Here is a 13,937-nt window from a genome sequence, read left to right on the forward strand (position 1 = left end):
GACAGGGCTGATTTTCGGTTGAGTTCATATCCGCAGTGGGGCCCACGTGATTAGCAACTTGGATCTTATACACTGAATAGTTGGAGCGTTGGGATTCGCATGTACGACTTGAGATTGCTGTGGGCCCACATTTGTCTGATTAATGTGACATGCAAACCTATCAAGATGATCTCTTTCAGATCTTATGCAAGATTAGGATTTGTAGGTGTCTAGCTGGACAGATTTCCGACATGCCTTTGATCTTGATCTTGATATCACGATCAATGAAAATCGTTGATTTCTAGAATGATCTTCTTCTAGTTGGAAGTTCATGCGATCCACGGCAAAGATTTGTAGTTTAAGCTTAAGCTACAGCGCCATATGTGGGGCCCATATTGGTGTTTGTATAACATCCTGCCCGTCCATCTTGTGAGACGTCTCATATTCTCATTAGGTCCCAAAGCTCAGGTAGACCCAAGACTTAGGTTGGCCACACCATGTAAAGTCACGTATAAAACCTCTAGAATCATGTGGTTTGGCCCAACTTCGTTTTGGAATGGACGGATTTTCGGGTTGTCCATCAATGCATCTTCTGAATGCATTGGATACCATATACTAAATACGGTGGGACCTATACACTCCAGAAGGTGATATTGGTGGGCATGCCCCATCCCAACTGTTTCTTGTGTTATGGCCCGTGGCCCACTTGAGCACTGAATCAGCCTGATTTTAGGTCACCTAAAAGAAAATGAAGGGGCACACATGATATACGGACTAGATGTCATGAACACATCACGGTGGGACTCACAAATAGCATTGTAGGTTAAGCTTAACCTACAAAGCTTTTAGCAGAGAGAGAGAGTATTTAAATATTTTTTGTCATGTGGTAAAAATTAGCTATATGATCCTTGATACACTACGATTTGTCTAGTTTCATTGGTTCAGTGATCCAGACCATTGATCTGATTGATACCATATCCGATGGGCCATTGCCTAAAATCTCCTCAAAATCGAGGCAACCCTAAATCCATCGAAGGGCAGGATCTAAGTAGATGGTTAAGTAAAAGATTTTCAAACTTAATTGAAATGACGTCATAAATTGGATGGTCTTGATCTTCCAATCTCTGGGAAATTTTTAGGGCATGGTCCATCAATGCTTGATCAGGCTACATCATCTGTTTGGATGACCATGGGCCCCACTTATACAAACCAGAGAATAGTATGATACAAGGACCTAATTGGTCCATTTTTCAAGATACGTGGGCCCCACAATAGGGTGGGTAAGGAATATCATCCCAGGATAATCACCAATAGGGCATGTGCTCCTCCAATCATACTAGGGCATCTTCACTTTTAGCTAAACGGGAGTCATTTGATAGTCTGGCTGCATACGACGGGTGATACACAGGCGCTGAGAAATTGTAGACGTGGCACATATTGACTCAAATTAAACCGACTAAACTGTCAAACACACTGTCCCTAAGTAACAAGCCAAAAATCAGATTGGTTGAATAATCCTAACCTCTGATTAGTTGTCCCCTTGGTTGTCAAAATAAGACCCTTGGATATTTTTCATTTTTAACCGTCCGATAAATGATCACCAATCTGATAGTCAGATAATCAAATAAGGGCAATATGTGGTTAATGATTAATCTAAACATGCACTCCATAATTTATACAGTTTAATTTGAATTACTTGTATGCCACGTATGCAGTTTCTAAACGCCTGAGTATCATCCATCACACTCTGCCAGAGCATCAAAGTTTTCTCTTAAATGGGATGAAGCGTTGGACCTCTTCATCACCGCATTCACAATTCATGAAATTAAAATCATTTAGAGGGATTATGATATTGCCATAACATATATCCAGAGAGATGTTCACATTCAACCGGTTGGACATTACGTTTTAGTCCACCCCGTGTAAAACTTCTAGCATGTCATGTTTGTGTGAAATCTAACCGGTCCATTGGTTTGGCCCCACCATAAGGATGATTTGTGTAAAAATCACTCTCATCATATCATCAGGTGGGCCACACAATAGAAGATAATGTATAGCCATTGTTAAATAGAAAAATAGAAATTTGGGCCGTTTTCAAGTGGATGAGGCTGATTTTTACACAAGGTCATTCTCATGGTTGGGCCAACTTATTGGACGGTGGATGTCACACGCAGATGATTGGGTGGAAGTTATCCACTGTGTGGATGGTAATTTATAGTCCAACCGGTTGGACGTGAACATTTTCATATACACATGATAACGATTCTCTACATGTGCCCCATTTAGTTTTAAGGCCTTGTTTTGATATACTTAAGTGAAGTGGGCCCCACCGTATGGAAGGACCACATGCCATCTTTGATACCTTACCATCCTGTCCCCTAACCTTCCCTTCATTTTAGCATCTATTCAACAAGGACACTAATCTCAGTAGACAATTTGCTAATGCTGACAGTGACTCCTGACTTTTTAAATGACTGAAATACCCTTTAAAAATGGCATTTGGTGAATCCTAGGCCCTTGACGGCTCAAAAATCACCCAATCTTAAAATGAGATCAACACCGTCTATCAGGTGCTCTGCTTCAATTTCACCTCGGAGGCCAAAAATCAGGCCTACCCAAAACTGATATGGGCCACACCATAGGGAAGTGTAAAATCATTGCTAAAAAAACTCTAAATTCAGATGGTCTGATCCACCTGTGTAATTTTGGAGTTGCCTAATTTTCGGAGATCTCTTTATCCTAGTGGGGCATGTCATATGGATTGAACACATACACCATGGTGGGCCTGACATACAGTGTGGAAGGTTTTATTTGGTGGGCTTCCCATCCAACGTGTTCCACGTGGTGTGGCCCACCTGAGATGATTTTTGGGGTTAGTTCCAAACATGGTGGAACACATGATGGATGGTGTGGATCTCATTCACATAAAGTGGTACTCCTTCGTTTTTGACGTGGTGCAATTGGGACAGTGACGGTAGACAAAATGTCATGCAATGCCAATGTTACCATGCAACGAGAGAAGTAGTGAATAAAATTTCGGAATTGGAAAAATCCAGAAGACCATTTAGTGTTTAAATTTCAATGGGCATTTATGTCATTCACATACATTGGACCATTTAGCATTTTAAAATTAAGATAGAGAGGTGGGCCAGCAGAAAAGAAAATAAGAGAGAAGGTGTGGTGGGACCATGATCAATGATTGGGAAGGGGGGATGGCTTTTCTCTCACAATTGATTGTACGACCTGGCCAACATGCTCTAACTGAACCTTGTCTCCCACCCAAAATCCAATTCTATTGTCAACATGGAAATTAAATCACGGAAAGATCATAAGCCATGCAAAATAAAATAAAACACAGATATGATTTATACAATGAAGAAAGATCACATGCAACTAGTTGGATACATGGTCCATCCAATATTCAATATTGGCCGTCCGTTCAGTCCATTGAGGTCTTATACAAGACTGCGTGAGTTTCACACCAATTGGATGCTATTGCTATCTGATCAGGATCATGCAAAATCAATGGTCAAGATCATTTATAACAAAAATACCTCCAATCCTCGGTCTAAATGATCTATTTTCTGGGACCCACCTTGGATAGATTGTTGTTCCAAAGAATCATTTCCATCAGACAACGGTAACCAACCTAACCTATGAAATGGAAACCGAGCAGTCATAACAAAGAAGGCAAAAATTCTAGACTGTTACCATCACCAGGCTGATGTGAATTTAAAATTGTCTCATCTAAAAATTGTGTTGGTCTGATTCCATGCACGGTCTAGATAGATGATCAGACATCTCAACCGTCCAAACACAACTAGTTGCACCATAACTAGGATACAAGTAGTTGCACACTACCTTTTCTCATATATAATACAACATTTATTGGAATATTTTAATATAGTTATAATAAAAGTATACTTCTCAATGGACTTGCCACCCTCATGTATCAAATCATGCATGGTATAATATTCCACGTTCCAATCAATATAAGTGTACCATACACATTTTCATCCTTCACCAAAGGGCTCAAAGACCAAAAATCAAAAGATGGGGAGAACGTTAGCAGTGCCTGAGAAGATGAAGCTCTACCTTGCAATGCTTGCTCTCCAATGCTGCTATGCTGGGTTTCACATAGTTTCTAGGACTGCACTCAACATGGGTGTCAGTAAGGTGGTTTTCCCTGTCTATAGAAACATCGTTGCACTGCTTTTGTTGGGCCCTTTTGCTTATGTTTTGGAGAAGTAAGTAGCATCTGACCTCAATTGGAATTTGATGAGGTTTGATTTTTCTTTTCATTGATTTTTGTTAAATTGATTTGGGTTGATTTTGTAGGAAAGAGAGGCCACCTCTCAGTTCAGTTCTTCCGTCTTGCCTTATGTGGGTAAGTTCAAAGATTTTTATCGTGGATGGATTTTAATGTTTTAGAGGAATATATATATATATATATATATATATATATATTCTTCCTTTATTTAAGAAACTACGAAAGAAGGATATTAATTTAATTTTCCTAGCTTTACCTTTAAAAATGAATAAAATTATTTTCCAGAAAACCTGTTAAATGTAGATTTTCATGTAATGATCATGTTCTGAGAGACAGTGTGTTATTTGACCATTCACCTTTTAACATTTTCATAGAAATTTAATTAACTAAATAATGAAATTCGAATTGAATTATGCAATTCTCTATTCCTCGAGGATTTCATTTTCATGTTTGGAATCTTCCACTTGAAATGGAATGCTTACTTGGGAATCACTATTTTTGACAGATTGCACCATTTTCTATCTATTTTGGTACTACAACAATGGTGCAACCATGCATGCACTATTGGAGTACCAAAGTAGAAAGAAGAGGGTGTTTATATCAAGAAGGGTTGGTGTAGATATCAATTTCTTTATTTATGGGTCGCATTTCTTATGGTATTCTTATTTTGTTTCAGGATAACTGCTAATCAAGGATTCTATTTATTGGGTTTGTACTATGCATCTCCAACATTTGCATCTGCCATACAAAACTCAGTTCCTGCAATCACATTTGCTATGGCCGCTGCTCTAAGGTAATTGGAAGCTCTTCTTAGGAACCCATGTGGCACACATGCTAAAATGGCAAGCTAGGTGGGCCCAACGGCGAACCCGGCCCACTCAAAAAATGGATATATAAAACTTGACTCGTTGAGTCACTCAAAAACTCCGGCGGGTTAATTTCTCAAAAATCTCATACAAGTTTTTTTGGAGTTTTTTTAAAAAAATAATATTATTAAATATTTAAAAGTATAAGAAATATGTAAATAATGTCCACTTGTGCCAAGTTGAGTTTTGTCCATTCTTTTAAAGGTTTTGTCTGAGTTCTGCTTAGTTTTCTCGGGTTGAGTTAGGGTTTTCTCGAGTTTTGATTGAATTTGACTTTTCTCCCACCTTGGTGAAATGAGTTTTGATTGACTTTGACTTTGTTGACTTTTTCTCCCGCCTTGGTGAAATCTGATCAAGTTAATCAACTTAGGTGCATCGAGTTGAGTTTTTAATTAAACTATGTGATGCAGGGGAGGATGTGTTGAGGTCGATCACCGTCTTCCTTAATCAATAACTATATTAAATTCATAAGGCTCTCTTGAAACTATAAGAGAAAACCTCGAATCCATAGGAGAAATAAGAAAACTTTTAAGGAAATTGATTTATTAAATGAATTATTGAATAAAAATGAGTTTAACATACTTTAAATAACCATAAATAAGCCTTAAAACATAATTAAATAGTTCTAATTAAACTAGGAAACAAATTCATAAAATCGTGCAAATTTTCAGTGCCCGTCAACCGGTCGAAACAATAAAAAACTGTTCAGAAATTTAAACTAAAAATTCTGTGACTTTTGACACGTCGAACTGAATTTCAACCTATCAACAAGATTTGTCGACTTGTCGAAATGGACAGAAATCAACCAGCAAGCAATCTGAAATTTCTGGTAGAATTTTGACTTGCCGACAAGATTTGTTGACTAGTCGAAATAGATATAATCAGCCAACAAACAATTTGAATTTTTTGGCTGAATATTGACCTATTGACCAGATTAGTCAACCAGGCCAACAAACAATTTGAATTTTTTGGCTGAATATTGACCTATTGACCAGATTAGTCAACCAGTCGAACTATACTGAACGTGTTCGATTCTTCTTATCTTCTTTTCTTTAGTCCATCTGAGTCATGAACGAGTTTGCGATCCATTCCATGTCACAATGGTCCACTCTTAGATGGGTAAGATGTGTGCATTTATGACCCGCCTGATGAACTTGTAGAGGGGCATGTGCAATGAATGGCCTAGATCATGCACATGATCACCAATTTGCCACATGTGCAATGTGCATGGGCATGCAGTATTTCTATATATGTGGATTGTTCAAGGCTGACTCTCTCTCTCTCTCTCTCTCTCAGGCTCGAGCAAGTTAACATTACAAGGAGAGATGGGGTGGCCAAGGTGGTGGGGACCATAGCATGTGTAGGAGGTGCCACCATCATAACACTCTGCAAGGGCCCACCTCTTCTTCACCACTCATCACAACACCCATTAGGAAATGCTGTGGAAGGATCCATTTCTCTCTCTTCAATGAAAATTCAAAACTGGACACTGGGTTGCCTCTACTTTCTTGGGAATTGCTTTGCATGGTCTGGTTGGATAGTGTTACAGGTCATTCACTAACCCAAATCCTGTCTCTACTCATATCTACATACATATAATACATGCACGTAAGCACGAATATATGAGAAATGATCACATATTTTCCAGCGTATGTGTGGGGTCCACCATGATTTCTATGTAGGATCCAAGTGGGCCATGCACATCATGTTCACCATATATGAATCCAAAAAATCAGGCCAATCCAAAACTCGGGTGGGCCACACCACTGGGAACAATATACTCATGTTTGTATGGATGGTTATTTGTTATGAACAGTATGGGTCGATGGATTAGACTGCAAGTGTCCCAATGCAACTAGGACCACAATAATTTATTATTATTATTATTTTTTTTGTTAGCTTGTTAGTACACCCACTGTCAGTTCACACTTACTGTTAGCCACCCCCACTGGGGAATCGATACCATGACCTCGGTGTTGAAACGAGGTATCTTCCACTCAGTTTACCACTTGAGCTATCGATATACGGTGTACCAGTATAAATTAATTGCTCTGAGAGCACTGGAGTATTTCCTACATATATTATATGTATGTACATGGATAAAAATACATGTATGTATGTATACCTTAGAATGTATTCATGTATGTATGCATGGTTTCACAGGGTCCAGTGCTGAGGAAGTACCCAGCTCGGCTATCAGTCACTTCATTCACATGCTTCTTTGGATTAATCCAGTTCTTGGCAATAGCAGCATTTGTAGAACCAGACACTGAGCATTGGAAAATTCATTCAGGAGGGGAATTTCTGACCATTCTCTATGCTGTAATTATCCAAAAATCTCTGACCTCATTTTTAATTTTTTTTGGAGTAATCTGTTTGGATTAGACCATATCATGATATATTTGTATTGTGTTTTTTTTTGGGGTTGTTTATGTAGGGTCTTGTTGCATCTGGTATTTCATTTTCTCTTCAGATATGGTGCATTGACAGAGGTGGCCCTCTCTTTGTTGCTGTCTTCCAACCTGTACAGACAGTCCTTGTAGCCATCATGGCATCTCTAATCCTTGGCGATCAGTTATACTCAGGAGGGTATGTTTTTCTTGTAAAGAGCCGTTCATCATTTGGACCCCATTGTGTACATGAGTCTGGTTGGCCCACTTGGTGGGTTGCATGTGAATGTTGAATGTGGACCGTTGGTCTATTCATTTCAACTGTCCAGTTTTGATGTGCACGTGTGGCTTGTGTGATGAGCGGATTGATTTGATTTTTAAGGGCATGTTCAATGTGGGATCCATCTGAACGGCACAGATCTCACCCATGTACCATGCTTGTAATCTTAGTAGATCTTTTGTTTATAAATGCTATAGAATAGGTGCTAGACTCTTATATTAGTTTTGCACCATCTTCAAGTGATGGTGACTCATCCTCCTCAAATTAGCACTGATTTACAGCTATCCAGTCCCATCATAGGTGGAGTATATCTCTAAGAATCACGTATATCAAGCAATCCCAACCATCCAATAAATGGTTATCAAATGGATGGTTAAAAAGTAAATAGGGAGTGATCCAAACATTTGTGGGGGAAATCAGATGGTTAATACTATTTTTTATTATGCTACATCCACAGTCTGGACAGGATCTGGGCGGTCTGGATTGGACTAGGCATGTGCACGTTGGAAGAGTCACCACCATTTTTTAAATGGCGCAAAACTAACATAGTACTATGGCTCTTGATACAGAACAGAAATGAGGCCGGATCCACTGCAAAAGCTGTAGGTTAAGCTTACCTTACAAGGAAATTTGTGGGGCCCACCATGATATGTGCATGACATCCAATCCATCCATCATTTGTGACAGCTCATGCTTACCTTACTTTCAAAAGAATCAGGTTGATCCAAAACTCAGGTGGGCTACAACATGCATATAATCATCACTTAGGCACTTTTCAATGTAAAAACATACCTAAAACCTCTAAAATCACGCAGTGTGGCCTACCTGAGTTTGGAATGGCCTGATGTATGGGGGTGTTCATTCATCCCGGTGGAGCACATCTTCTGAATGGCTTGGATGGCGTATACAAAGCACGATGGGCCCCAAACCCAAACACAATCAGGAATATTTTTAATGGTTGGTTCCCCATCCCAAATGTTCCCTGAGGTGTGGTCCAAATGAGTTTTGGATTAATCTGATGTTTGGGCTCGAAGGAGAACATTAGGGGGTGCACATGATGGACGGATTGGATGTCATACATACATAAATGTGGGCCCCACACATTGCATTGTAGACGGTTAAACCTCAATGGAGATAGAATCAAAGTACTGTATTATTTGAAGGGTTTGAATATTTCTCCCTTTAATCATTTTGTGATTTTTTTCTCTTCTTGCAGGATTATTGGGGCAATTCTCATAATGGTGGGCCTTTATTCTGTGATCTGGGGAAAAACAAAAGAGAAGAAGGCCTCAAAACAAGATAAGAAGGGAGAGAGCTTGACAAAGCATCTCCTTGAAGAGAATTCACAGAAGGATAGAGCAGCTGTTGATGATCTTGCATGAGAGAGAGAGACCATTTCTAAAATGATTAAAATAGTACTAGATTTGGTTGCAAAATTCAGAAAAAAAAAAAAAAAAAAACACATTGAAAGATCTAAAAAGAAAGATATTTGTCTTGCTAATATGTATGAGATAATCTCAGCACTCCAACATGCATGGAAATAGTGTATTATGTCAGCCATGTAAAGATATGTCTATCTCAATGAAATGTAGATTTGAAGGCTTTAGTTCATGGTCGGAAGGTTCATATTTATTATGGTGGGTGGGGCCCACTTAACCTTTTTTCTTTTTTCAAAGTCAAGAAAGATGGGTCCCACAATCTATAATTCTATCTAACATTTTTATTGAATATTCAAGATTGCTTACAAGCACGGAGTCTATATTATAAATATTAGAGATGGACAACTAAGCCTTGTATGATTGGGTCCATGTTGCTTTTGTAATTAGAGCTAGACTTCCTATGTTAGTTTTGCATCATATAGAAAAATGGTGGTGATTCATTTTCCTTACATCTGGCGCTGATTTACAGCTGTCTAGACCATCCAATTTGTGGGTCCCGTGGTAAATGGAGCGTATATCTAAAATCAAACCAATCAAGAAATCCTAACCATTTGATTAATGGCTGTCAAATGGATGGTTAAAAGTAAAATAACGAGCGGGCCAATTTCAAAGGGAAAAATCAGATGGTTAATATTATCTTCTTAGTGCAATTCTTCGATTATGCTCCATCCATAGTTGGGTCAGCAGTATAGATGGTCTGGATTGCAGCATGACTATGCCATGTGTTCGTTTGAAGAGTCACCATATTTTAAATGGTGCATAAGTGGCATAGGAGTCTAGCCCTCGTGGTTAACCTTGGCAATAAGGTGAAGGACAAACGTATGGTGATATCATCACCATGTCTCGAGTTATGATGCCTCTTTTATACCAGTGCCATACATGCAAGTCAATCCAAACCGTCCAAATCACTGGGCTCATTGTGGATGGAGACAAACCAGAAAATCACACTTATCCAATGATTCTAACTAGCCAATTGTTGGATATCAAATGGAAGGTTAAAAGTACGGTTTGGTGACTCAAATTCACCGAGCAAAAAATAGTTTAGGTCGTCCATTTGCTCTGCATGCTCTTATCCATTCAAGGAGTTCGGTAGCTTGATTTTAGGGGCAGAAGATCTAAACAATGCGCCTAAAGGAGATGAAGATGAGCAATTCAAATTCAAGAGCACAAGTTTAAAGATCATTAAGAATCAAGTACTTCTATGGAAGAAGACCGTTGATCAAGTGTAACATAAAGTAAAGGATAAGAGGATTTTTGATCAATTGATCAGAGATTCCGATAAATCGAGTGGCCTTTCATTAGATTTGATCAGAAGTTAAGTGATTAAGAAAGTTAGAGAATTAAGAGAAAACTGTCTGAACTATTATTTACACTTTTGATCAATTGAAAGTGGAGTTTGATTGATGGAGAAAATAGAAGAAATTCAAAATTACTCGCTGGACAGTTTTGAGCATGCTTGATTCGAATTGGGCCTGTCCCGGGCTGATGGGGCCCACAGAGCACTGACCTGCAGCCACCGGGCTGGTGGCAGGGGGAGTAGCCAATCCGTTCCCCACGGTTTTGGGCCTGTCCCACTTCTGACTGGACACTTGCTGGAATTCTAGGACGTGGATTTTGTAGTCACCCATCAGTATCAAGCTCGATACCGATTGGTGCTGAAAAAGCTCCACCGGCCGATGATAATCTATATATTTTATTCGTGCTGTTCATCCATTTGTCCAGGTCATTTTAAATCATGAGTCAAAAACTAAGGTAGATTCAAATCTAGGTGGGAGCTATGAAAGTTTTGGATCTAAGCTGATATTCGTGTTTTCTCTTCACCCAATAAACATTACAGTGGACCCCGTGAAGTTTTTAATGGTGGGTGTTCAATCAACATTATTTTCGGTGGTGTGGTCCACCTGAGATTTGGCTGTGCCTCATTTTTAGCTCATGACCTAAAATGAGCTGGAAAAACAGAGTGATAGTGTGGATAAGACACATACATTATGGTAGGGCCTATAGAAGTTTTCAAGCACAGACCAATGCCTAGCTGGGAAACAGGGGTCACTGCCAAAGCCCATGCTAGAATTCTACACTCAAGCTGTGTTAACAATCCTAACTCATCTCCACCGCGGCTACCTCATCTCCCCCCGGAGATAGTTGCGGCGGAGAAAAGGTAGGATTTTTAAAGGGCTTGTCCGGGCTTAGTTTAAGCATGTTTATCAATTGGGCTGGGTTAGACCAACCTAGTTTAAGCATGTTTATTAATTAAGCTGGGCAAGGGCTTCATCTAAGGGCATGTCAGCCCGTTTTGGCCTGTCCATTTGGAGCTTCAAGGGCATTCTAGTCATTTACCATAAAAATTTGGGACACTTGTGAAGAACAGCCCAGATGTTACATGAAAGGGGGTGGCCGAGCTCGGGCACACGTTTGAGCGTGCATGATCTTCATTTGCCGGGCTTGGACCTGTTTGGTTTTACCCGTTGTTGGCTCAGGCTTAGAATTTAGTACGAGGGCTGGGGTTGGACAGACCTCATCCTGGCCCAGTGACGGCTCTGTACATAAGTTACACAAATGGGCTCATCCTAGCCACTTGATTAACTGTCCTCTTTAAGGGTATCAATCGGATGGATAGGATTGTCTGTAGTGATATTCAGACAGCTGCGCATCCTCTGCAGGATGTGTCAGATGGACGGTCAAGATCATCTGTCAAAGCAGCCACGTAAGCCCATCATGGTTGGCCATGCATACAACCATTGTATCCGAAGTGTATAAGACACCCTTATGAATGAAACCGGTACACACATGAGATCCCATGCTAATTTCAGATGATACTTTAAAATTTGTGATGGGGAATCATGCAATGTGGGGCCAGTTCTGTATGGACCATGACAAGCATAAGATTCATGAACTTGTCAATCTGCATCCTGCAAATAAACGGCTACGATAACATCTACGTGTAACGGAGTTTTGATTTCTCATAATCAGAGTGCATTGGAATCATGGAGTTTTAAGGCAACGTGCTTTGATGGTCCTTTTTACAGCTGAAGTTAAACATTGGATCACCTCATCTCTTCGTTATATGATGGCCCACTAAATGAAACGGTGTTAAATCACATTCGACCGAGAAAAGGTGGATGAGCGGTGGGGATTGCTATTCACCCGTGGTGGCGCCCATCATACCGATTGGTCTGGATCACTGAACCATGGCCCCACTCGCACAAAGGAAATGCATCACCATGGCAATGGATGGATTGGGCTTGAGCTAGCCTCTGACAGGGCCATGCCCAGCCCTGTACATAAATTACACAAATGGGACAATCCTAGCCACTTGATTAGCCTTCTTCAAAGCTACGAATGGGATGGATCAGATCATCTGTGGTGATACTCAGACAGTTGCGCATCGTCAGCATGATCCGTTAGATGGATTATCTGTATAATCTTTTCTAAGCAGCCACGTGAGCTGGACAAGCAACTAACAATTTCTGGCACATGTGCCAAGGTGGCACGCGTGTGCAACATCGAGTACATTTATCAGGCCACGTCCAGTACCACTCATCAGGTGGGCCAGGCGTGTACAACTGTTGTGTGTGGGACCCACATCCACTCCACTTGTAAGGTGAGCTGCTCCAAGTTCGAGTCCATCGCATCCCAAAAACCAGGCCGACCCAGAAACAGGTGGGTTACACCACATGGTACAGATGGGATGTGGCTCGCCATCCATTAGACTTTTCAGATTGTGTGTGGAGTCCACCGTATATATGCCATCCAATCCATTCATAAGGTGCATCCCACAAGGATGAATGGAGACCTTAAAAAATCAGTTAATTCCAAAACACAGGTGGGCCACGCCAGGTGATTTTAGAGGCACACGCATGATTTTACGTGGTACGGCCCACCCGAGTTTTGGATGGGTCTGATTTTCGGTGTCCGGGGAGAAAAAGAGGAGCGCACATGAAAGACGGATGTCATGCATGCATCGCGGTGGGCCTACAGGAATGTTTCAGACGAGACCGGATTAGGTGAGACCCCGGCTTTACACGAGACGTGCAGCCCTTACTTTGGGGTTAGCATGGGGCCCACCTTGATGTATGTATTATGTATCCACACCGTCAATCCGTTTTTAAAGATTATTTTAGGAAATTATTCCAAAATCTAAGAAGATCCAATCATCAGGTGGTTCATATCATAAGAAACAGTGGTGATTGACCATCCTACCATTAAAAACTTCTTAGGGCAGTTCATTAATGTTTCCTTAGTGTTTATTTTTCATCCAATCTGTTGGTAAGGTCACATAAGCCTGGATGAAGGGAAAAAATTCATCTTGATCCAAAACTTTTTTTTGGCCCATTAATGGTCAATTACCACTGTTTCTTATGTTATGGTTCACCTGATAATTGGATCTGTTTAATTTTAGGAATAATGTCCTAAAATGATCTGGAAAAATGGATGGACGGAGTGGATACTTAATACATACATCACGGTGGGCCCAACGGTAAGGGATGCACTGTCTTGGGTGAGGCCGGGGTCTCACTTAATCCGCTTTCGTTTCCGTTTCAGAGATACCGGCCACCAACTTGAAAACGCTTTTCCTAACCTAACCGCGCGTAGATTCCTCTCACCGACACGCAACCACACATGCCAACCTGGCGCGTGCGAGATCCAGCCCGTCAATCAGTTAGTTCCAGCCTATGTATGTACACAAGCAGTTTCAACAAAAAATGGCCCAAA

At 40.5% G+C, this 13,937-nt stretch overlaps 1 pseudogene; it reads left to right on the plus strand.

The window, feature by feature from the left end:
- The first annotated feature begins 4,018 nt into the window (after positions 1–4,018).
- On the plus strand, positions 4,019–9,269 carry LOC131235480 (auxin-induced protein 5NG4-like; annotated as a pseudogene).
- Positions 9,270–13,937: the final 4,668 nt, after the last annotated feature.

This window comes from Magnolia sinica, chromosome 19 (genome assembly GCF_029962835.1).
Source record: "Magnolia sinica isolate HGM2019 chromosome 19, MsV1, whole genome shotgun sequence".
Taxonomy (NCBI): domain Eukaryota; kingdom Viridiplantae; phylum Streptophyta; class Magnoliopsida; order Magnoliales; family Magnoliaceae; genus Magnolia; species Magnolia sinica.